At 39.7% G+C, this 23,941-nt stretch overlaps 1 long non-coding RNA gene across 2 annotated transcripts in view; it reads left to right on the top strand.

The window, feature by feature from the left end:
- Positions 1 to 758: 758 nt before the first annotated feature.
- The window catches only part of LOC129471619 (uncharacterized), a 273,569-nt gene continuing 250,386 nt past the window's right edge, over positions 759 to 23,941 (top strand). For both annotated transcript variants that reach the window (XR_010118650.1, XR_010118651.1), the window contains exon 1: positions 759 to 967. This is a non-coding gene — a long non-coding RNA (uncharacterized lncRNA). The remainder of the gene's footprint in view (positions 968 to 23,941) is intronic.

Genomic DNA, 23,941 nt, shown 5'->3' on the forward strand with positions numbered 1-23,941 from the left:
TGGAACTCAAGGGCTGTTGTTCAGATTCTTGTGTCCCATGGGGGTGCTCCCTTGACCTGGTGCTCTCTCCTTTGCCCTAGGGATGGGGCTTCCTGAGAGCCAAATTGCAGTGATTGTTAGTTCTCTTCTGGATCTAGCCACCCAGTGGAGCTACTGGGCTTTGGGCTGGTACTGGGGAGTATCTAAAGAGTCTTTTGATGTGATTCATCTTCAGGTCTCTCAGCTTTGGATACCAACACCTACTCTGGTGGAGGTAGCAAGAGAATGAAGTGGACTCTGTGAGAGTCCTTGGTTGTATTTTTGTATGTGTTGGTTTTTTGTATTTTTATGTGTATTGGTTTTGGGTTGGCTGGCCTCCAGGAAGGAGGTAGCACTTTCAAGAGCACATCAGCTGCGATTGTATAAGAAGGATACAAGCCTGCCCTAGGGTCACCATTGGATAAGTATTCAGGTTTCTCAGGCAGTGGGCAGGGTCATGGAGCTCCCAAAAGATTATGTTCTTTGTATTCTGGCTACCACGGTTAGTAGAGAAAGACCATCAGGTGGGAGCAGGGTTAGGCATGTCTGAGCTCAGTCTCTGTTGGGCAGGGCTTGCAATGGCTGCTGTGGCAGTTTGGGGTGTGGTTCACAGGCCAGTGCAGTTATGTTCCTTGGGGGATTATGGCTGTCTGTTCCGCGTCACACAGGTTGCCAGGGAAATGGGGGAAAGCTGGCAGCCACAGACCTCACCCACCTCCCACTCAACCCATGGCCTGAAAGGCCAGTTTCACTCCCACCATGACCCCACCCCACCCAAAAGCACTGAGTTTATTTCTAGGCAGCTGATGAGCAGGGCTGAGAACTTGCCCCAGGCTACAAGCCTCCCAGCTGAGAAAGCAAGCTGACTCACAGTTCCTCGGCTGCCCATGGAGGCTGCAGTGGCAATCAACTGCCTTCAACGCATCTGTGGATTCTCTCAGCTTTCCTGGTATGTTCCTGTGATAGTTCTTGGAGAAAAGTTTGCAATGTGGGTCTCCACATGCTGCTCTGTCCCTCTGACTAGGAGCTGCAAGTTTGTCCTGCTTCCTATCTACCACTCTCTCCTCTTTTTCTCATTTTAACAAGGAGGAGGAGCAGAATATCTACTTTTAATCGCTGTTGAAAGAACTAACCAAGATAATTCACAGAATATGTCTGGCCTAGAATAGAATTTTAATAAATATAAAGTATGTTTACCCTTCAGTTTTGTTTGTCAGATGGAAAAGCATTCCCAGAGTTTTCTGAGTGATCATAGCAGAGGCAGGCATATAACCTCATCTTATTTTATTTTTTAACATTTAGTTTCAGGGTACATGTGCAGGTTTGTTATATAGGTGAATTATGTGTTGTCAGGATTTGGTGTACAGAGCATGTCATCACCCCAGTAATAAGCATAGTATCCAATAGGTAGGTTTTCCTTACCCTCTTCCTATACACTAGGCACAGTGTCTGTTGTTCCCTTATTTGTGTCCATGTGTACTGAATGTTTAGTTCCCACTTGTAAGTAAAGCATGTGGTATTTGGTTTTCTTTCCCTGTGTTAATTCACTTAGGAAAATGGCCTACAGCTCCATCCATGTTGCTGAAAAGGACATGATCTCATTCTTTTTTTATGGCTGTGTAGTATTCCTTGATGTATATGTACCACATTTTTTTTTTTTAATCTAGTCTACCACTGATGGGCATTTAGGTTGATTCCATGTCTTTGCTATTGTGAACAGTGCTGCAGTGAACATACACTTGGATGTATGTTTATGGTAGAATTATTTATATCTCTTGGGGTATATACCCAACAATAGGATTATTGGGTCAAATGGTAATTCTAAGTTCTTTGAGAAATTGCAACATTGCTTTCCACAATGGCTGTGTTAGTTACTTAAAATAGTTCTGTGAGGAAAGTCATTTGTAGTTTGATAGAAATAGTATTAAATCTTTAAATTTCTTAGGGAAATATGGCCATTTTAACAATTTTGATTTTTCCTATCCATAAGCATGAATTGTTTTTTCACTTGTTTGTGTCATCTTTGATTTCTTTGAAGTGTTTTGTAATTCTTGTTAGAGAGATCTTTCACTTCCTTAGTTAGTTAGCTGCATTTCTAGGTATTATTTTTGTGGCTACAGTGAATGGGATTTTGCTTTTCATTTGGCTTTCAGGTTGAATGTTGTTGCATGGGAATGCTATTATTTTTTGTACATAGATTTTTTTTGTATCCTTGAACTTTGCTGAAGTTGTTAGATCAAGGAGCTTTTGGGCAGAGACTATGGGGTTTTCTAGGTATAAAATCATATTATCTACAAACAAGTAGTTTGCCTTCCTCTCTTCTTATTTGGATGCCTTTTATTTTTCTCTTGCCTTATTGTTTTGGCCAGAAGTTCCAGTACTATGTTGAACAGGAGTGAGGAGAGTGGGCATTCTTGTCTTGTTCTGGTTCTCAAGGGGACTGCTGTGAGTTTTTACCCATTTAGCATGACGTTGGCTGTGGGTTTATCATAGACAGCTCTTGTTATTTTGAGATATGTTCCTTCAATGCCTAGTTTGTTGAGTATTTTTAACACTTTGAATTTTATCAAAGGCCTTTTATCCATCTGTTGAGATGATCATGTCCTTTTTTTCTGTTTATATGATGAGTCATATTTATTGATTTGTGTGTGTTGAACCAAACTTGCCTCCCAGGGTTAAAACCTACTTGACTGTGGTGGAATAGCTTTTTGAGGTGCTGCTGAATTTGGTTTGCTAGTATTTCACTGAGGATTTTTGCATTTGTGTTAATCAAGGATATTGGCCTAAAGTTTTCTTTTTTGTTTTTGTGTCTCTGCCAGGTATTGGGGTCAGGATGATGCTGTCCTCATAGAATTGGTTAGGGAGGAATCCCTCCTTTTCAATTTTGGAATAGTTTTAGTAAATCTAGTATCAGCTTTGCTTTGTACAGCTGGTGGAATTTGGCTGTAATTTCATCTGGTCCTGGGCTTTTTATTATTGGTAGGCTTTCTATTACTGACTCAATTTTGAAACTCATTATTAGTCTGTTTGGGGATTCATTTCTTCCTGGTTCAATCTTGGGAGGTTGTATGTTTCCAGGAATTTATCCATTTCTTCTAGGTTTTCTAGTTTGTATGCATAGAGGTATTCATAGTAGTCTCTTAGGGTTTTTTATTTTTTTAATTTCTATGTGGTCAGTGGTAATGTCCCCTCTGTCACTTCTGATTGTGTTTATTTGGATCTTCTTTTTTTCTTTATTAGTCTAGCTAGCAGTCTGCCAATCTTATGTATTCTTTCAAAAATACATAGAAATTCTTTCATTGATCTTTTTATGGTTTTTCACATCTCAATTTCCTTCAGATCAACTCTGTTTTTGGTTATTTTCTGCTGCTGGCTTTGGGGTTGGTTTACTCTTGTTTCTTTAGTTCCTCTAGGTGTGATGTTAGGTTGTCAATTTGAGATCATTCTAATTTTATTATGTGAGCATTTACTGCTGTGAACAACCCTTTTAACATGGCTTTAGCTGTGGCCCAGAGATTCTCGTATATTGTTCATTTTTTCTCATTAGTTTCAAAAAGCTTCTTGATTTCTGCCTTAATTTCACTGTTTACCTAAATGTCATTCTGGTGCAACTTGTTTAATTTTCATGTAATTGTATGGTTTTTAATCATTTATTATTTATTTCTATTTTATTGTGCTATGGTCCAACAGTGTAGATGGTTTGATTTCACTTTTTAAAAATTTGCTGAGGATTGTTTTATGGCTGATTGTGTTGTCAATTTTAGAGTATGTGCCATGTGAAAATGAGATGAATGTATATGTTCTGTTGTTTGGGGATGGAGATGTCTGTAGATGTCTGTTGGGCTCATTTGATCAAATATCAAGTTCAGGTCCTGGATATCTTTGTTAGATCATCATGGCAGAAAACTAATACTGTCAGTTGGGTGTTGAAGTCTCCCACTATTATTGATTGATTACCTAAGTCTCTTTGTGGGTCCCTAAGAAGTTTATGAATCAGGGTGCTACTGTGTTGGTGCATATATATTTAGGATAGTTAGATCTTCTTGTTGAATGGAACCCTTTACCATTATGTAATGCCCTTCTTTGGCTTTATTGATTGTTATTGGTTTAAAATTAGAAACCTGTTTTTTTCTGTTTTTCATTTGCTTGGTAGATTTTTCTCCATCCCTTTACTTTGAGCCTATGGCTGTTGTTGCAGGTGAGATGGGTTTCTTGTAGACAGCATATGGTTGTGTCTTGCTTCTTTATCCAACTTTCCATTATGTGCCTTTTAATTGGAACATTTAACCCATTTACATTCAAAGTTAATATTGTACAGGTGTGATCCTGTCATTGTGTTGTTAGCTGGTTATTCTGCAGAATTGATTGTGTGGTTACTTTATAGTATCAATGGTCTATGTACTTAAGTGTGTTTTTGTGGTGGCGGATAATCACCTTTCCTTTCCATATTTAGCACTCCCTTTAAGATCTCTTGTAAAGACAGTCTAGTGGTAACAAATTCAATATGCTTGGCTGAAAGGGATCATATTTCTTTGCTTTTGAAGCTTAGTTTGGCTAAATATGAAATTCTTGGTTGGAATTTCTTTTCCTTAATAATGCTGAATATAGGCCCCAATCTCTTCTGGCTTATAGGGTTTTTGCTGAAAGGTCCACATTAGCCTGATTAAGTTTCTTTTGTAGATGACATGCCCCTTGTCTCTAGCTGCCTTTAACATTTTTTCTTTCATTTCGACTTAGAGAATCTGATTACTATATGTCTTGGGGATGGTTACCTTATATAGTACCACACAGGGATTCTTTGTATTTTCTAGATTTGAGTGTTGGCTTCTCTAGCAAGGTTGGGGAAATTTTGGGGGATGATATCCTCAAATAAGTTTTGCAAGTTGTTTGCTTTCTCTCTCTTTCAGGGATGCCAATGTGTCATAGATTTGGTCTCTTCACCTAATCCCATATTTCTTGGAGGATTTATTCATTCTATATTTTTTATTTTTGTCTGAGTTACTTCAGAGAACCAATCTTTAAGCTCTAAGATTCTTTCCTCAGATTGGTTGGTTCTGTTGTTAACATTGCAGTTGTATTATGCAATTCTTAAGTGAGTTTTTCAGCTCTGTCAGATCTGTTTCATTTTGTTCTTAAAATGACTATTTCATCTTTTATCTTTTGCATTGTTTTGTTGTATTCCCTAGATTCCTTGCATTGGGTTTTGATTTTCTCCAGAATGTTGATCTTTATTCCTATTCATATTCTGAATTCTATTTCTGACATTTCAGCCATTTCAGCCTGAGTAAGAACCATTTTTGGTGAAGTAGTACAATAATTTGGAGGTCAAAAGACACTCTGGCTATTTGAGTTGCCAGAGCTCTTGTGCTGGTTTATTCTTATCTGTGTAGGGCTGATGTTCCCTCAGTCTTTGAAATTGCTTTCCTTTGAATGGATCTTCTTGCTTTTATCTTCTTTGGTGCCCTTGGGGGTTTGATTATGATATAAGGTGGGTTCAGTCAACTGGCTTCAATTCTAGTCTGTTCCCGGGTCTTGGAGGAGTCCTCTTTGATTACTGTCTCCATGCCACTGTTTTCTGTTTTTTGTTTTTTTGTTTGTTTGTTTTGGTGGGAGGGGGGTTGTTCTGGTCCACAGGGCTCCCTCAGGTTAGGGACCACAGTTGGTAGATGGGCTATATCCTTGCCAGGTCAGTGCTAATCTGCTGTTCAAGTGCTTTCCAGGGAATACAGGGTTGTGCCTGCCCAGAGTTCAGGCAGAAGTAGAATTATGGAAGCTCTAGCAGTTGTAGCTTGCCTGGCTATCAGCAGCAGAGGTGGTTGGGGGTTGCCCTCCCTGCCGTCCAGTTGCTTCTTGGGACACAAGAGGCTGCACCCACCTGTTGAGTTCACATAAAATTGGGACCACTAGGCTGGGAGCTCTAGCAGACATTGCCTCCTTGGCTACCAGTGGCAGGGGTAGGTGGCGTCACCCACCCTGCTATCTGAGCATTTCTCAGAGCCACTGGAGAAATGTATCATCTGGCAGAATCCACACAGCAGCAGTACCATTAGGCTAGAAGTTCTAGCAAGTTTTGCCTGCCTGGCTACCAGTGTGTAGGGGTCTCCTACCCTGCCACCCAGGAACTTCCTGGGACAACAGAAGCCTGTGGCTGCCAGCTGAGTTCAGGCCAAATTAGGACAGCTGGGCTGGAAGCTGGCACCAATCCTTTCTTGTAAGGGTATGGGGTGGAGCAATCCTATTGTTCCCAAGCACTATGATTGCAGACTCTAGTGAGGCTATGTTGCCAGTGCTGGTCTACTCTAGGGCCCAAAGGTCGTAGAGATTTCCTTGAACTTAAGAGTTGCCCCCACAGAATGTCCAGTTGCATGGCTCTCTACCCTAGTCTGGAAGGAAGGCTGCAGGAGGGATAGGGGGAATCTGTCATTCCCAGGAGAGGTTCCCAGACAGGTCCCTGTGGAGAGTGGGGATCTCTCATTCACTCACCCTTTCCTGCTTTTGAGAGGTCCTCCCAGCTCTGCAATAAACTAATACAAGCTGGTTTCCAGCCTCACTCCTCTCTGCTCTCTCTGTTCCCCTGCTGCCTTGATGGAACCCGATGTAGTTTCTCAGATGCCTGGCCTGAAGGGTCAATGTTCACCAGCTCTCTTATTTCTTCTCTGTGAGAGTGGCATACATAACTGCTTCTAGTTCACCACCTTGGCCTAACCCCCATCTCATCTTTCTCCTTCCCAATTTTTTCTTTTTTTTTTTTAATTTTTTTTTTATGAGATGAAGTCAGACTGTTACCCAGGCTGGGGTGCAGTGGTACTATCTCACCTGTACCTCCTGGGTTCAAACCATTTTCCCACCTCAGTGTTCCTGAGTAGCTGGGAATACAGGTGTGCACCACCACACCCAGCTAATTTTTGTATTTTTAGTAGAGACGGGGTTTTGCCATGTTTCCCAGGATGGTCTTGAACTTCTGAACTCAAGAGATCTCCGCTCCTCGGCCTCCCAAAGTACCAGCATTACAGGTATGAGTCACCGTACCCAGTTTTTCCTTTCCAAACTGTATACGAATGACCTATCCCAAAGCTGTTTACAGATAGAAATAACAGCTCTCAGCATTGTTAACAAATTCTTTTAAAGTAAACTCTATGAAGGGAGAACAATTAGGTGTAAAAATAAAAATGGACTGTTTGTCTATTTCACCACTATTTTTCCACACTCTTTCTAATTAATAAATTATCTTGCTGTGTTTGAGCATTAGACTTAGACATTTGTGATTACAAAACCCCTCAACTAGTCATATATAACCAACCCTGAGTTCTGGCATTTTTCATAGGTTACTATTGGCACTTTCATTTTGTTGTGTAAATAAACTCAAGGCAATTTAATGACATCTCCCTCTATCAGCTTAAAACAGGATGAAAGGCATGATTCAATAACTTCCTCCCTATACCCAGGCTCCACACAATTTCCTGTTGCTATTTTGTGAAGAGACTTTGATATGGTTTGGTTTTATGTTTCCACCCAAATCTCATCTCGAATTGTAATCCCCCACATGTTGAGGGAGGGACCTCGTGGGAGGTGATTAGATGATGGGGATGGATTTGCCTCTTGCTGTTATCATGATAGTGAATAACTTCTCATGAGATCTGATAGTTTCAAAGTGTGGCACTTCCCCGCTTGCTTTCTCTCTCTCCTGCCACCGTGTAAGAAGATGCTTGCTTCTCCTTTGCCTTCTGCCACGATTGTAAGTTTCAGGAAGTCCCCCTAGCCAAGCGGAACTGTGAGTCAATTAAACCTCTTTTCTTTATAAATGACCCAGTCTCAGGTCATTTATAGCAGTGTGAAAACAGACTAATACAGATTTCTTAAACAATCTATTTTTTGTCATTTGTTCTCCCACCACCCCATGCATCTTCATTACAAGTACCCTGTTCTTAAATATCCACATATCACAAATTTACTGCTTAAACATTGTTTTCTTTCAAGTTCCATGGATTTATTTCTACAAAAGTGATAGGCTTTGTGAATCTTTATCTTTTGAAGTAAGTGCAATTTAAGAGAAAAATGAAAAAACCACAAACATTTTTTGAACCATCTGAGAATAAGCTACATGTGATGTTTCCTGGAATATGTTGAATATTTCAGCCCATATTCTCCATGAACATTCTCTTTATTTATAGAATAATCATAGAATTACCATCAAAATCAAGAAATCAACATTACTACATTACTAACAGCCATTCAAGTTTTGCCAAATATCCCAGTAATGTCTTTTATGGACAAAGGAATAAATAAAAGTCACATCTGGCCCACAGTTTTATATTATTTTAGGCTCTTTCAATTTGGAACTGTTCCTAGTCTTTCCTTGAAACTTTTTGAAGAGTGTAGGAGAGTTATTTTTTAAAGAAATTCCTTCAAGTTTATCTGATGTTTATTTCATGTTTGAATTCAGGCTATGCCTGTTTGGCAGGAATATCATACAAATGACTCCACATTCTTCTTGCATCTTATCAGGGAGTGCATGATTTCAATGTGACTCATCAATAGTGATGTTCACTCTAATCACTTAAGGTGGTGTTTGCCAGGTTTCTTTACTATAATGTTTTTTCCCTTATGTATTTAATAAATACAATCATTCTTCAGCAACCTTGGGTGATTGGCTCCAGGACCACCTGTGAATACCAAAATCCACTGATACTCAATTCCCTAACATAAAATAGTGGAGAGTTTTCTCATAAGAAGCTTGTCCAACCAGTGGCCCAGGATGGCTTTGAATGCATCCCAACACAAATTCATACACTTTCTGAAAACATTGATTTTTTTTGCAATTTTTTGAAATTTTTTAGCTCATCAGTTATCATTAGTGTTAATATATTTTATATGTGGCCCAAGACAATTATTCTTCCAATATGGCCCAGGAAAGCCCAAAGTTTGGACACTCCTGGCTTATAAGCTGTACACATCTTCCTATATACTTTAAATCATATCTAGATTACTTGTAATACCTAATATGTCAAGGCTATATAAAATAGTCACATTGTATTGCTTAGGGAATAATGACAATATTTTAAAAGTTTGTATGTGTTTAGTACAAATGCAACCCTCCATTTTTTTCCTGAATATTTTCAACTTGTGGTCGGTCGAATACACAGATGTGGAACCTAGGGATCCAGAGAACTGACTGTGTTTGGGAAAATATATTGAGACTATATAAATACCCTGTTACCCATCAACTTTTTACTAACTACCACTGGCATTCATTTCTACATTAGTTAGAATTCTACTCTGAGGTAGTTGGTTTTTTCCCTTAGTTTTTTAATGTATTAACTTTCTTATATCCATATAGACTCATGGATTCCAATTTTATTTTCAGTGGATTATAAACCATTACTATAATTTACTTTGATGCTCGGATTGTCCCAGATTTGGTCAACGGGCATCACTTTGTTAGATCCAGTGTCTAACATGACTCCACCATTCTTTGAACACATCCTTACACTCTGTCACAGCAAGACATTTCAGGTTCTTTGTGTACTTTTCCTGTTCCAGGTCTAGAATTAACCCTATCTAAGAAATGCCGGTTCTTTTTAGCAAATAATTGTTTTTATAAACCAAGATATAAGTGTAAGATATGCTTATTGCTATCAGGTTCTCATGGTGGACAGAATTTATACGTGGATATGTGTGTGAATACCCACATTAACGTCTATATTTCTCTGTCTTTCTAATCTGTCAAACCATGAGTTAATATTATTCAGTTCCAATCTAACAACACAGTGTTCATTCTAGTTTTTTCTGTTTGTAACTCCCTCCTTCAACAGTGAGAAACTTGGCTGCTGTGATCCTCTCCTCTATTTTCTTTACATAGTCTTCCTTCTTGGAGCCAGTCTTCCAAATCTTTTGGAGCACCACCTTTCTCACTTCCCTGGCACAGGCTTTGACCCTAATAACTTTCGAAAGACAAGAGAGAAAGGTAGGCAGGCTAGCTGGCTTCTAGTGCGTTTGTCTGTCAGTATTTTGAAGCATTGCACTATGGCAGATTTGACTGTATGTATACATCTGGCTCTTTCCATCTCTTTTTTACTTCCATGTTATGACTGGGGCAGAAGCACCTTATAATATCTTCTTCCCTTTTCCTTCTTGATATTGGCTTTTGGATTTATACCATGCATGAGTCATTTCATGGGAATCTAATGTTGCTCTCTTCTTCGATATGCGGACCTTCCTGAGAAGGGTTTCCTTTATGCAGTATCTCGTTCATTTTTCATGTCATAGATCTTATGATATTGCAACATCCCTCTTAAAATATTTAATAACTGCTCATTTAGGGTTTTCTGAGTTTTCTCTTAGAAGCAGGTATTCTTTTTGAAATGACATCACAGGTGGAGGACCAATTTAAAACAAAGTCCTTTACATAGCAAGGCAGTCTTTTATACCATTCTATGAAAACTGCCATCTATGTGAAAAAACTTTTTGCTTTTAAATTGGTCCGCAGTTGCATGTAATTTGTTTAATCTTAAAAATTGGCTCACAACACACTTGTACCATTAGGTCTATACATGGCCTGCATTCATTCATTTATCTACTCATTTATTGCTTTTTAAAAATGATTAAGCACCTACAAACTCACCACCCTAAACAAAAGCTAACAACTTAACCTACATTAACCTCAGTCTCTTACCCCACTACATCCTTTTATTATTCCCAACCTAAAATATCACTACCCTGAATCTTACGCTTGTCAGTTTTTTGCCTTATTTTTTAATAGCTTTAATAATTCTATATGCACTATTATAAAGTATTCTTTGATTGTAATTGCTTTTAACTTTATTAAACAAGGTATATAAATTTATTCAGTCAATATTATGTAGCTAAGATTCATCCAGCTTGTTGTATATCACTCATTCATTTGTTTTGACTGCTACATAATATTCTATTGGGTGAATACACCATAATTTAGTCTGCCGTTCAGAGGTGTTTGCCTTATTTCTAGCCTTTTCTCTTGTGAGCAGTGCTTGTATAAACATTTGTAGTGTCTCCTCTTGTAAATGTGCAAGCATGTGCTGGGTAATTATTTAGGCATGCAGTTGCCATGCCATAAGATATGTAACTAGTCTAGTTTAGTACAAGGTTTCTCAAACTTGGCGCTGCTGAAATTTGGGACAGATAATTCTTTGTCCTGGGGGCTGTTGTGTGCAGCATAGCATGTTCAGCTGAATGGCTGGTCTCTATACACTTGGTGCTGATAGTACCACCTCTGAGTTGTGGCAACCAAAAATGACTCCAGACATTGCCAAATATCCTGGGGCAGAAGGTACACAAATCACACCTGGCTCAGAAACACTACTTTAAAGGATAAAACTGAGGCAATTACAAAGTGGTTGTATCAGCTGATACACTTGCCAGGAATGTGAGTGTATCCTATGTATCTTTATTCTCTATGACACTTAGGTTTGCCAGACTTCTGAATTTTTGTCAATAATCTTTAGTATGACAATTTATATTCCTAATCCTATGCTGTAATTAGTCAACTGTTCTCCTTTGATTCAACTAACTTAATATACTTATTTATTTATTCATCCTGCAAATATTAGAGTAGAAACATCATGTCCAGTACTGGATAGGTGTGAGATACAGTAATAGCAGAAGACAACGCATGCCTGTTCTCATACAGCTTGCACATCAGTGGGTGAAATGAGCATTAATCCATTTATCATCCTGTTCAATACAAAGGGATGAATATCTAGTGCTGAAGACCTGTAATGGGGGAATTTGACCCAGACAGCAAAATCAGGAGCTCACAAGAGAATGGAAGAGCATGAGTGTTTCTGGTAGGCGAGAGTGAGGGGGATTATTTTATGAGGTCTTACAGGAGATGGAGGGCCAAACTATGTAGGGGCTTGTGCGTCAAATTAAGGAGTTTGGATGTTAGCATAAGAGACATGAGAGGCCTTTGTGTTAGTCTGCTCAGGCTGCCATAACAGAATACCACAGACTGTCTGTCACAAATAATGGAAATTTATTTTCTTACAATTCTTGGGGCAGGAAAGTCCAAGGGCACCATGTTGGCATGGTTGGTTTCTGATGATGGTTTTCTTTCTCCTGGCTTGTAAATGGCTCTCTTCTTGCTGTGTCTTCACAAGGCCTTTCCTCTATGTGCATATACTCCTGGTATCTTCTTATTCTCCTTATAAGGACAACAGTCCCTGTTGGGTTAGGCCCGCACCCTGATGAACTGTTTAGCCTGAATCACCTCCTTCAAGTTCCTATCTCCAAATACAGTCACATTGGGGATTGGGGTTTAAATACATGAATGACTTCATTCATGTTTAAAATTTATTCACTCACTAATTTATTCATTTAATAATTCAGCCATTCATTCAGTATCTACTAGGTAATAAACACACTTCTAGGTGCTGGGAATATGGCAGAGAAAAAAAAACTGATAAAAATTCCTGCCCTTGGGGGACAAACCAAGCCCCAAACCTGAGCAATGGTCTATTAATGACACCCAGTTCCAGATGGGTGAGGTCAGTAGCTTCCTCATTCTTTTATGCAGTATTTGAGAAGAAATAGGAAGGGATATGAGAGCAGAGGTGGTGGTCATGATTCTGGAAGGAAAAGAATGCAGATTTTGGAGACAGAAAGATGTGGAAAGTGCATCTGTCCTCAGAAGTCATCACACAGGGCAAAAAGAACATGGTACCTGCCTACGGAGTGACTTTAGTGAGATGAACTGTTTCCCTGTCCTCTGGTATTGAAGACACTAATCTATGAAAAGAGGCCAGTCTAGCTGATACCTAAGGCACTCTACCTCTTGCAATTCTTCCCGTGATGTTGTGAACTACGGAAAATGGGCATATATAAACCCTTGCGTTATGCAACAAGGGCCTAGGAATCCTAGATAGTCATTAGTTACACTAAACTTAAGTATTTACTTCCAAATAGCCAAACCAAGCTCACTTTCTTGATCGGTGCCCCCTCCTCAGTCCTTCTCAGTTAGAATAAAAGTCAGATGATAGTTGATTAAATATCTAACATTAAAACAATTAGGCTTAAAAAATCCTCCTGCAATGATGTAATAAACAAGACAGGATGTATTTGAAATTCACTGAAGCATAAAACTAAATTAAGTAGATAAGTGCATATTTTTAATTTGAAGCTACATAAAGACTGCTATTTAGGCATTAATTCTTAAACAAAGGGCTGCTATCAGGGTCTTAAGATAAATAGCATATGTTCAGAGGTAAAAGGAAGCCCCAAATTAGACAAACTTAAATAATCTAGACTGCTCAAAGAAGACATAAATATGCATTTGCCTGCATTCCCTCGGAAGTGAGATGAATGCCTGCAAGCTCTGAATAATGTTGACATTCTCTATCCATTCATGTTAACTCAGATGTAATTTAATGCTTCACCCCTCATAGTATAAATCTCCTCATCTATTTATTTACTCACTAATGTTGATTTCAAAATAGTTCCTTCAAAAAATAAATAAAACAGGAAGCATTCTTTATAATAATTTAGGGGGAAAAATCTTTTCATGAGTAAAATATATACCAGAAATAACAGATTTTTATGAATCTCTTTCTTGATGTTGAACTGGCGTTGGGGATCTGTACTGTAGCATCTTATTAACATAGTTTTTCTACTTGACATTAATCACTGGGGATTGGTGCACTTCCCTAAACTGGCTTTCCTATCCCCAAAAACATGATTATTTCAGAGAAGATACTGATACTTCACAGATTGACTCTGTGGGTGGTAAGGCTAAGATCATTTTGTGAAAAGTAATTAGGAAGTCCGAGTTCTTGCAGATCATAAAATCTACTTATGCTGATTGAGCAGAAAGAAAATTACCACAGAGAATTAAGTAGCTTACCAAATTTTCTGGAGGACCAGGAATCAAGCTGAGATCTCTGTAACCAAGAACATGTGGTTAAGAGAAATGCCCAACCATCGTATGAAATGTTCTGAATGAAACCCCACTCCTGACATTCATGTCACTTGGCACAAGTGATGTTGAGACTTCTTCCTGAACTGCCCTTGGAAGAGCTCTCCATCTTTCTCATCATGCTTGGCCAAAGCTCTGCTGTCTCTTTGCGGACACCTCCCTGTAGGGCTCATACTGAACTTCCAAGTATCCTGGAGGTGTGTGTCTGTCTGGTGGCCCATTGGCCACCCATATAACTCTCTGCAAGGGAGACTGGGAAATGCAGTCCTCTCTGTTCAGGAAGGTGATTCTGACCAGAGTGGGAGCCACAGGTGCCTACCTGCCAGAAGGGAGTAGCTTCAGCATGCTGTTCACCTATTCTCAGACCTTCCTCCATCTTCAGGACCTCTTTCCAAAATCAGAAAACTGGTCAAGGGAAAAGGAAGAAATTCAGTAATGTTGAGTTTTATTGTACCTAATATACTTTGGGGGCATTTCTAAATGCATGAATAGGAAAAAGTGTAGGTAAAATGCTAACTTCTTAGAACTCACCAGTTCTAGACCCAAATATGTCCCTTTCTAGCTACCGGTATTTGACATCCATTTATTCAACAAATATTTGATATATTTTGCCAGGAATCACCATTAGACATATACAAATGAACATAAGTTTGTGTGTACTGATAGAGTGAATAAGTAATTATGTATCACTGTGATATGTGTTAAAGCCTGGAATAAGTCTGATGCCATAGAGCTATGCAGGAGATAAAGTTTGTGCAGCTTTTGGGTTCTGGGAAAGATTTTCTGATTCTGCTGGAAGTTATATCTAAGCTGCAAAAAACCCAAGTGTCAAGGTTCAACAGAAGCTAAGCAAGGATGGGCTTTGGTACATACTATGGCTCTCTGAGAGAGTAGAAGAGAGGGTCCCAAAAGATTGGAAATAGTATATACAGATGCCTGCCCAATGCTGAGAAAAAGAATGTTTTGGGGAAAGGCCAGCACTTCCATGTGGCTGGTATGCAGTGGGCTAGGGTGTCAGGAGATGAGTCTGGCAAGGCAGTAGTTTCAGTTCAGAAGGGATCTTTGTGTGTCAGGCTATGGAATTCATTCTATATCAACTATTTAGCTTCTTCTAGAGCTAACTTTCATATCAGTTACAACACTCAATTCAACCAGCTTAAAAAGGAAAAACAGAACAAAGAGAATTTATTATATAGGTTGGAAAAGATACTAAGATATCTCATAGAATCTGAGGATGAAGTTTACCAAGCAACCTTTGGAACTGGAGCTGGGATTCAGGATCTGTAGGACGATTCTTATCTGCCCCCCACCCCCCAAACGCTTCCTCTTTTCTCTCTCACTCTCATCTCTATTTGTTCCTACCTGGCTTCATTCTAAAGACAGGCTTCCTTCACATGAAACATTAGATGGCATCTACCATCCTGGAACTCATATTTCCCAGCTTAGAAACGCTATAGGAAAGAGTATCTCTTTCTCTCTTTCTCTGTAAACAGCATTTCAATCCCAGGGAAACACTCTGATGGATCCTACTTGAGTTATATGCCCATCCAGTTCAATCACTGCTACCAGGAGATGGCCAACATCAAGTAGCTCTACCTGGATCACGCCTTCCTTGGGGATGTGTGGGTGCAGTATTTTATGATTGACTGCTCCATTAAAGCCATATTTTATAGTTTCTCTCTTGGTGGGTAATGTGTCTGTCCATAGTTCTGTATTTACATTCTCAAAGTGTATCATCCCCATCAGACTTTGATGGAGTACCTGTAATGCTTGTTCAAGATATTAACTCTGAGAAGATTATACGTTTTTCTAATCCATTAATAAGAAGTTTGGCCATTTGACTTGTAACTTTTTCTGTGGAAGAATTATAATTTTTTACTTCATTGATATCAGAGTTGGATCAAGAAAGAAATCTTGATTGTTGAAAGTCATTGGGATTTGGTAGTTTGTTACAGCGGCATAACTGAGCCTAAGTTGACTGATAGAGACAACTTCTTTTTTCAAACCTTTCTTTATTAAACTCATAGAATAACACTGTTGGCTCTGCTCTCCAGACCTTGAACCAATCACCATCATTGGAAAGTAGCAGAAAATAATTGGCCAGCTCAGGAGGACACAGGTAGATTCCTTTCACCAATGAGGAAAGCTTTAGTTGTGGGTGGGAAATGGAAAGTGCTCTATTGACAGCAGCAGAACTTTATTGATTGAGGAGGGAAGTTATAAGGTTCTTAATGGGAAAGGAAGCATTGGTGGCTAAAAACATGTATCCACTAGAAGTTCTTCCTTTCTCATATTTAAAATTCCAGGCCGGGCACGGTGAGTCATGCCTGTAATCCCAGCACTTTGGGAGGGCGAGGCGGGCAGATCACCCAAGGTCAGGAGTTCGAGACCAGCCTGGCCAACATGGCAAAACCCCCTCTCTACTAAAAGTACAAAAATTAGCCCAGCGTGGTGGTGGGCACCTGTAATCCCAGCTACTCAGGAGGCTGAGGCAGGAGAATAGCTTGAGCCTGGGAGGCAGAGGTTTCAGTGGGCTGAGATCGCGCCACTGCACTCTGGCCTGGGTGACAAGAGCAAGACCCATCTCAAAAATTCCAAAAACTTCTCACCTTTACCACTAAGTTGCTAGTTCCTCTCTACCTGTTCACAAAGGGTCATGAACAGATTGTCACTGAAAAGGTTTTTTTGGGAATAGAAAGATAAATACTATTTTGTTTGGGGTTGGCCTATCCTGTGTTAAAAAGGCAAAAGTTTATTTATTCGTTCTCTTTCAGGAGGCCAGAGCTATCCTATGTTTCACTTTCTGATTTATATCAAAGACTAAGTGACTGTTTCATCTTCTTTTATAAACAGGATCTTCATTCCCCATTTCAGTTCCCAGAAGACTTGATAAAAGATAAAGCTTCGACCTCAAAAAATAAAAAAAAATAAAAATTTTAAAAAGCTGTGGATTCTTCCCCTCACCTTCATAAATATAACCCTGCTTTGTACCCTGTCCTGAGTGTGCCTTTACTTTGAGGAAGCCCTGAGACTGGGCCCACCTTGAGGAGGGAGTGTGTGCTATCAGCATATTTATGACCACCTTGCCTCTGTGGCAAACATTCCTTCAAACAATTGTGCTTTATAGAAGACTGCCAGACTGATGTGGGGCCACTAGTTTATGCTGGCATTTGTGGTCAGGGAGAAATTGTATGCTAACCCTATTGAAAACACCATTTTTAATGGCCCTTGTGACATAGGACTAAATGAACATCAACTGCTGTTTTGTATCATTGGAGCCTTAAGTCTAACAAATGCATTTCCTCTGGAGCTGCCTTTTGGATTTTAAACCTGAATTGGATTATTGTTAGTAAAATGTAAATTTAGACTTTTTTCCTGCAATTTAGTCCAATGTATACAAGATAGGTCTGTTTTCCTAGCAGGGTCAAGCCCATTCTTAAGCAGAAGTAATTGAGTGGCATAGAGTCCTTACTACCTTCCTATATGTAGTCTGGAGCTTGCTCCTCTTAAAGCCAGGTGGGCCCACGAGTGCTTACAGAAGGCATGGGATGGAACAATTAAAAGATGGCATTATATTTTCTATTCTTACTGATGTTTATGTTCAATCCATATGGGAGCTAAATTTTTTCTTGGACTGTGCCATATTTCAACTTATTTATCTTCCTTGGAGATCACAAATGTGGTAAGACAGGTTTTTACTTGTGTGCAATGGAAAATAGTCTAATAATTCCATGTACTTTATTTTATATACAAGGAAACTAAGGTCTAGAGGGAGGAAGTATCTGTGTGAGATAGATCTGTGACTTAGTAATGGTGGAGCTGGTGTAGGTATCCAGTTATTTTGTCTCTTCTTTCTCCTGAATCAACATTCCCCAAAGTGCGGGGTTCCCAGTACTGGTAATCCTGTGGATTTAGAGAGTTCCATGCCAAAAGAGGCATTTTCTTTTCAGTTCTTTCAGCCTTTCAGACTCCACCAAGAATGATCTTAGTTCACAGTCATACTTTATCCTTTTGTGAATATTTACCAATCTTCATATAACAGAGACAGTGAGATTCATTAAATTCTGCTAGTTAAACAATATAGCTTTGTTTCTATTTATTCTCAGGTGTGTTCTCTGTATAAGTAATACTGCCTTTTATTTTCAATAGCTATATAATGCTATTGAAATTTTAAAATACAAATAAATATTTGTTTTAAAATAAGATTTTAAAAATAAGATAAATTTTATTTATCTTAAAATAAAGCAAGTTGATTTAAAGAAAAACATTAAGAAGTAGAGGTAGCCTGAAAATGTGGTATGGTAACAATTTAGTTTCCTCAGGGCTCAAGTTTAGGAAACACAGAGTATTAACTATATTGTTCTTCAAATAGACTTCATAAATAATTGGCTAATAGTCCTTACCATTATGTATATCTATATATAGCTATAAAGATATATAGATATATTAAAACTTTCTCAGGCCAGCCCCAATTTTTTCCTGATTGGATGAGTTTCATCCAGGCTTTGCTACTTTGCATGGCAACCTTAAGGCAACTCACATATGTAATGCAGGAGAAACTTCAAGCAAATACATAAGCAAGAAAACCAACAAGCCCAATAACCTTGGTATATGATGGTTTTGCCTACTTAAAAGCATGTGCATGCTCATTGGAATGTAGAGAGAAGAAAATTTTGTTTTCCAAGAACTTTGTTTCCCAAGATCTGCATTTGTATAACTTTAGGCCTGCCACCTCTTAGTAGCTCCCTCATCAGATGGTTCCATTGTGAAGGATGACTGAAATGAATGATGTTCCCAGTATGAAACTCTGCCTGACTTCGCTGAAGCTTTCAGTAATACTTACTCAGCCCCCAGGAAATAAGGAGCCCCTCATCTGTATTTGATAAGAACGGAGTTTTAGGTTGGCCTCTGTGATGGTGGCAGCACCAAAGTACAACTTTTTTTTTTTTTTGAGACGAAATTTCATTCTTGTCATCCAGGCTGGAGTGCAATGGCACAATCTTAGCTCACTGTAACCTCTACCTCCTGGGTTCAAGCGATTCTCCTCTCTCAGCCTCCCAAGTAGCTGGGATTACAAATGCCCACCACCACACCTGGCTAATTCTTTTTTTTTTTTTGTATTTTTACTAGAGACGGGGTTTCACCATGTTGGCCAGGCTGGTCTCAAACTCCTGACCTCAGGTGATCCACATGCCTCAGCCTCCCAAAGTGCTGAGATTATAGGCATGAGCCACTGTGCCTGGCCAAGGTACAATTTCTAATAAAGCCCATGTAGCTGTAATTCCTGGAGTCCTTTACTGGTCACCATGCTCAGAGGTGAGCACTTGGCATATGTTGTCTTGCATAATCCTCTCAATGTATTTATGAGACCTCTATTCTTATTTTACAGCAGTGGAAATCAAATCAAGGATCCTCTTACTCATACTGTCCTTTTTTTTTTTTCCTCCAAAAACCATATTGTTACACTTAGATCATGACTACCATTCCTAGATTCTGTCCTAGGAATTTACCCATGACCTGCATATGGGCTCTCACTAAATAGTTTATTAGACACTTGCTAAGTGCAAGTGGGCTGGGGAAACAGAGACAAATCCTGAAACCATACTCTCAGAAATGACTCTTCTGTTCCAAGACACAGGAAAATAAACAGATCCATTACAATCCTGCTTGGGTATAATTTGACAAAGGAAGCCAAATTTGAACTTGATCTTGAGAGAAGATAGTGGATCAGGTAAAGAGAAAAGGACGAGCAGCAAAAGTACAAATTGACTTTGTGTCCAACAGCCGCAATCATGCTGATAACAGCTATTTGTTGAATGTCTACCACTCTTCTAACGTGGCACTAGGTACATCACATTCTTTACCTCATTTAAGACTTGAACTACTATGGGGTAGTATGTTAGCCCGGTGTGCATTGCTATAAAGGAATACCTGAGGTTGAATAATTTATAAAGAAAAGTTTATTTGGCTCACGGTTCTACAGGCTGTACAAGCATGGCACCAGCCTCTGCTTGGCTTCTGGTGAGGCCTCAGGAAGCTTTTACTCATGGAAGAAGGTAGAGAGGGAACAGGGATGTTACATGGTGAAAGAGGGGGCAAGAGGGAGAAGAGGAGGAGGTCCAAGTTGCCTTTAAACAATCTGGTAGCCTCTAAACTCATTACCATGAAAAGGCCACCAAGCCATCATGACGGATCCACCACCATGACCCAGATAGCCCCTACCAGGCCCCACCTCCAACACTGGGGATTACATCTTAACATATGATTTGGAGGGGACAAATACCCAGGCCATATCAGGTAGCTAGTAACACACCCAATTTTTGAAGAGGAAAGTGAGGATTAAATAAGATAATCCAAAGGTGTCCTTTCAAAAAGGAGACACATGTGGGTGGCAGCAAGAAGCTAAAATCTGTATCACTAGACAGTTGATATGACTGAATGGGAATAGCTTCTAGAATCCTATATTGAGAGGCATGGTGAGGCTGCATCCAGTTCTCTAGAAAGGGATGTCATAATTAATGACTCTCAGTTTGGGGAGTAAAGAGTAACAGTATAAATGGTATATGATCCCAGAGAAAAATGACACTGTGAATGGCTCATGCAAGAACCATGAGGAACAAACCTCCCATGAGAAGTTGGAAGAACAGAACCTCCCATGAGCTAACACCCCTTTCAGGCCTGACCATTTCATGCCCACATTTCTCTGCATCCACCAGCAAATCCCCCCTGCCCTCCATCTCCTTCTCCAATACATTCTCCATATCTCCACTAGCTCATTCTCTCAAAAGTACTGCTTTGGCCAGGCACAGTGGCTCATGCCTGCAATCCCAGCACTTTGGGAGGCTGAGGTAGGTGGATTTCTTGAGGCTGGGAATTCGAGACCAGCCTGGCCAACATAGCAAAATCCCATCTCTACTAAATAGTAAAGTCCAAAAATTAGCCAGGCACACAGTGTCACATGCCTGTAATCCTAGCTATTCGGGAGGCTGAGGCAGGAGAATTGCTTGAACCCAGGAGTTGGAGGTTGCAGTGAGCTGAAATCACACCACTGCACTCTAGCCTGGGCAACAGAGTGAGACTTCATCTCAAAACAAAAAAAGTGCTGTTTTGACCATTTCCCTTCCCGTTGACTAAAACCTGGACTTCAATCTTATGAAATGAATCTGTGGCCCTCTTTTCTTTCACTGTGAAATGTAGTTCTCTAGTAAGTTCTTCAGACATTGGCTGCTTCTGAACATCTTCCTCCAACCACCCCAGTCACTATAGAAACACCAAGTCAAGCCTTATAAAAATCATTATCTAATTTTCTCTTATTTCTAAAGAGGAGCTTTTGGTTGCACTTTGTCTTGATGTGACAGACATTATAACCTGTGATTGAATGTCTGATTATTTTATACTTACAGTTCCTTGAAGGTGATTTCTGTGATATTGGCAAAGATAGTGAATTAATTTCCATTCATTAGTCAGGAATCTTATGAACTGTATCTTTCCGACTACCATCAACAAAATGAGCTGCCCACCTCTAAGGGGGTGGCCTTTGTGTCCTGTTCTGCCCCGGTACAGCATAGGTAGATCTATCTAACTGAGAGGGACATTACAAGGAACAAGCTGGCCCTCAGATTAAAGTGACAGTCTCCAAAGAGCTTTGTCAGTAATACATGAGATATTCTGATCTCCCTCTGCGCATCTCCTGTGTCTTTATCCTTATTTGATTCCTGCCCTGGTTACTTGCTTGTTTCCTCAGTTCCTTCTCTTGTACATTCCCCCAGCTTCATTATAAGGGACCTGACCCTTCAAGCTACCCTTTCAGCTTCGTGGCCGCTGACTGCCTTCTTGTCAGCAAGAAGATAGATACCAGCCAAAGATAGAACCAGAGGGATGTGGGAGGACAGGAAAGGAGAAGCCATGGTATTTTTTCCTTTTTCTCTCTCACTGTCTAGGGCAGAACTTGCAGCAACAGCCGCTCAGATACCTTGGTTCCAGCTCCCACCAGCTAGTCGCTCCCTCTAAGGGTTGATGGCTTCCAAGCTCCAGTGTGCTTTCTAGAGCCCACTGGAGATGCCCACTCCTTGACTCCTCAAACACAGTTACTTCCTTTGTCTCTGCAGTCCTAGATCTAGTGATGGCTTCCTCCAGATGCTGATCTGTAGATCACAATCCCTTTCTTTGACTGTTCTTCTTGCTCTGCAAAACATCGTGGTATCCTTGTATAAAATTATCTCTACCGTTACTTGGGTGGGTTTTGCTTTCCTGCCTGGATTTCCTGATGAATACAGTTTCAAGTTCAGGAGGAGGAAAGATGGACTCTGAACACTTAATTGACCACCCTAACCCCATCAATATCCAATCCAAAGTCCAGACCTGCCTGGTGTGGTATGATATCATACAACATTGGATTTACGACTAAATCCAATTATAATCCATTTCTCATACCCTAAAAATGGGCCTGGAAAAAAATTGATTGTATTAATGGTCTAAATAAAAATGTGTGCATATACAAATAGTATGGGAGAAAATTGTTGTAATTTTGGCAAGAAGACCTGTAAATCTTTATCTCATTTTATAGCAGACATTAAGACCCTGCAAAGGCAATGCTGGTCTCATGCATCATCTATTTCTAGAAAGAAGCATCAGGCTAAGCACAAGGTGATGCAAAATATTCTCTTTGAGTAGATGATATAGTTCTGCATGTCATTACTTGTCTACTTGTAACCCTCAGGTGTCACAATAATGGAACTTCAATGATAGCTTTGAAACAGAAAGATAAATGACATATTCCATTTGAGAGAAGAGAGGGACATCCTTGATTTTCTAGTAAGAGTCTTTCATCCTACATTTTAACGTATAATTCATGACACTCCTGAATGTCTTCTTAATTTTTTATACTGATTTGGCTTTACAGGTGCTAGCTGACATTTATTAGGCAATATTAGTTAGCATCTTCCTTGGTGCAATTCCTCAGTTTTATTCAACCCTTGTGAATGAAATATAACTGTATACATATATTTTTTGATATAATGAGCATGTGTAGTTTGCCAGCCTCTGTGCCAGCTCTGAAATGAATCAAATGCTTGCTCTCAGTGAACAGTCTGTATTCTGGACATTTTGTTCTTGTCGCCAAAACATTCATTTTCCATCGAACAGTACGTTGTTACCACACTTTACTTTTCCCTCATAAACATGTTAACAGCATTTTTGAGGGGTCTAAATTTTCCCAGGGTAGGCACCATAATCTGGGTTCGAGTGATCATCACATTAGAGGTTCACCAAGTCCTCCATATGGCACAGCCAGGAAGTGTTCTTTAATCTCCGGACTTTTTAAAGGTAATGAAAGGACTAGTCGCAAGTGACCAAACCTTTAGCAACTGTTGCCATGCATTATGTGATTATAATTATTTAGCTATTCAAGAAACAACACTTTTACAATTTCTTTTTCAATAAAAGGTGGGTAAAACCTTTGGCATACACCAGTCAAACTATCTTGGCCAGATTTTGTTTTCCATTGTTGTCCCCCTGCTGCTCTTTCACTGTGACATCACACCATCCTTGCCCTGTCTTCCATTCAGGAGCTCCATTCTTGACTTGCAACCCTCCCCCCTTTTTTTCTTCTTGAAAAAAAGTGATACATATAGAGAAAGTGTAGGTTTGCTACACAGGAATATGTGTGCCAAGGTGGTTTGCTGCACCTATTGACCTATCCTCTAAGTTCCCTCCCCTCACCCCCAACCCCCCAAAAGGCCCTGGTGTATGTCGTTCCCCTCTCTCTGTCCATGAGTTCTCATTGTTCAACTCCACTTATAAGCAAGACCATGTGGTGTTTGGTTTTCTGTTCCTGTGTTAATTTGCTGAGGCTGATGGCTTCCATCTTCATCCATGTCCCTGCAAAGGATATGAACTCATTCCTCTTTATGGTTGCATAGTATTCCATGGTATATATGTACCACATTTTCTTTATCCAGTCTATCACTGATGGACATT

This window comes from Symphalangus syndactylus, chromosome 21 (assembly GCF_028878055.3).
Source record: "Symphalangus syndactylus isolate Jambi chromosome 21, NHGRI_mSymSyn1-v2.1_pri, whole genome shotgun sequence".
NCBI classification, from domain to species: domain Eukaryota; kingdom Metazoa; phylum Chordata; class Mammalia; order Primates; family Hylobatidae; genus Symphalangus; species Symphalangus syndactylus.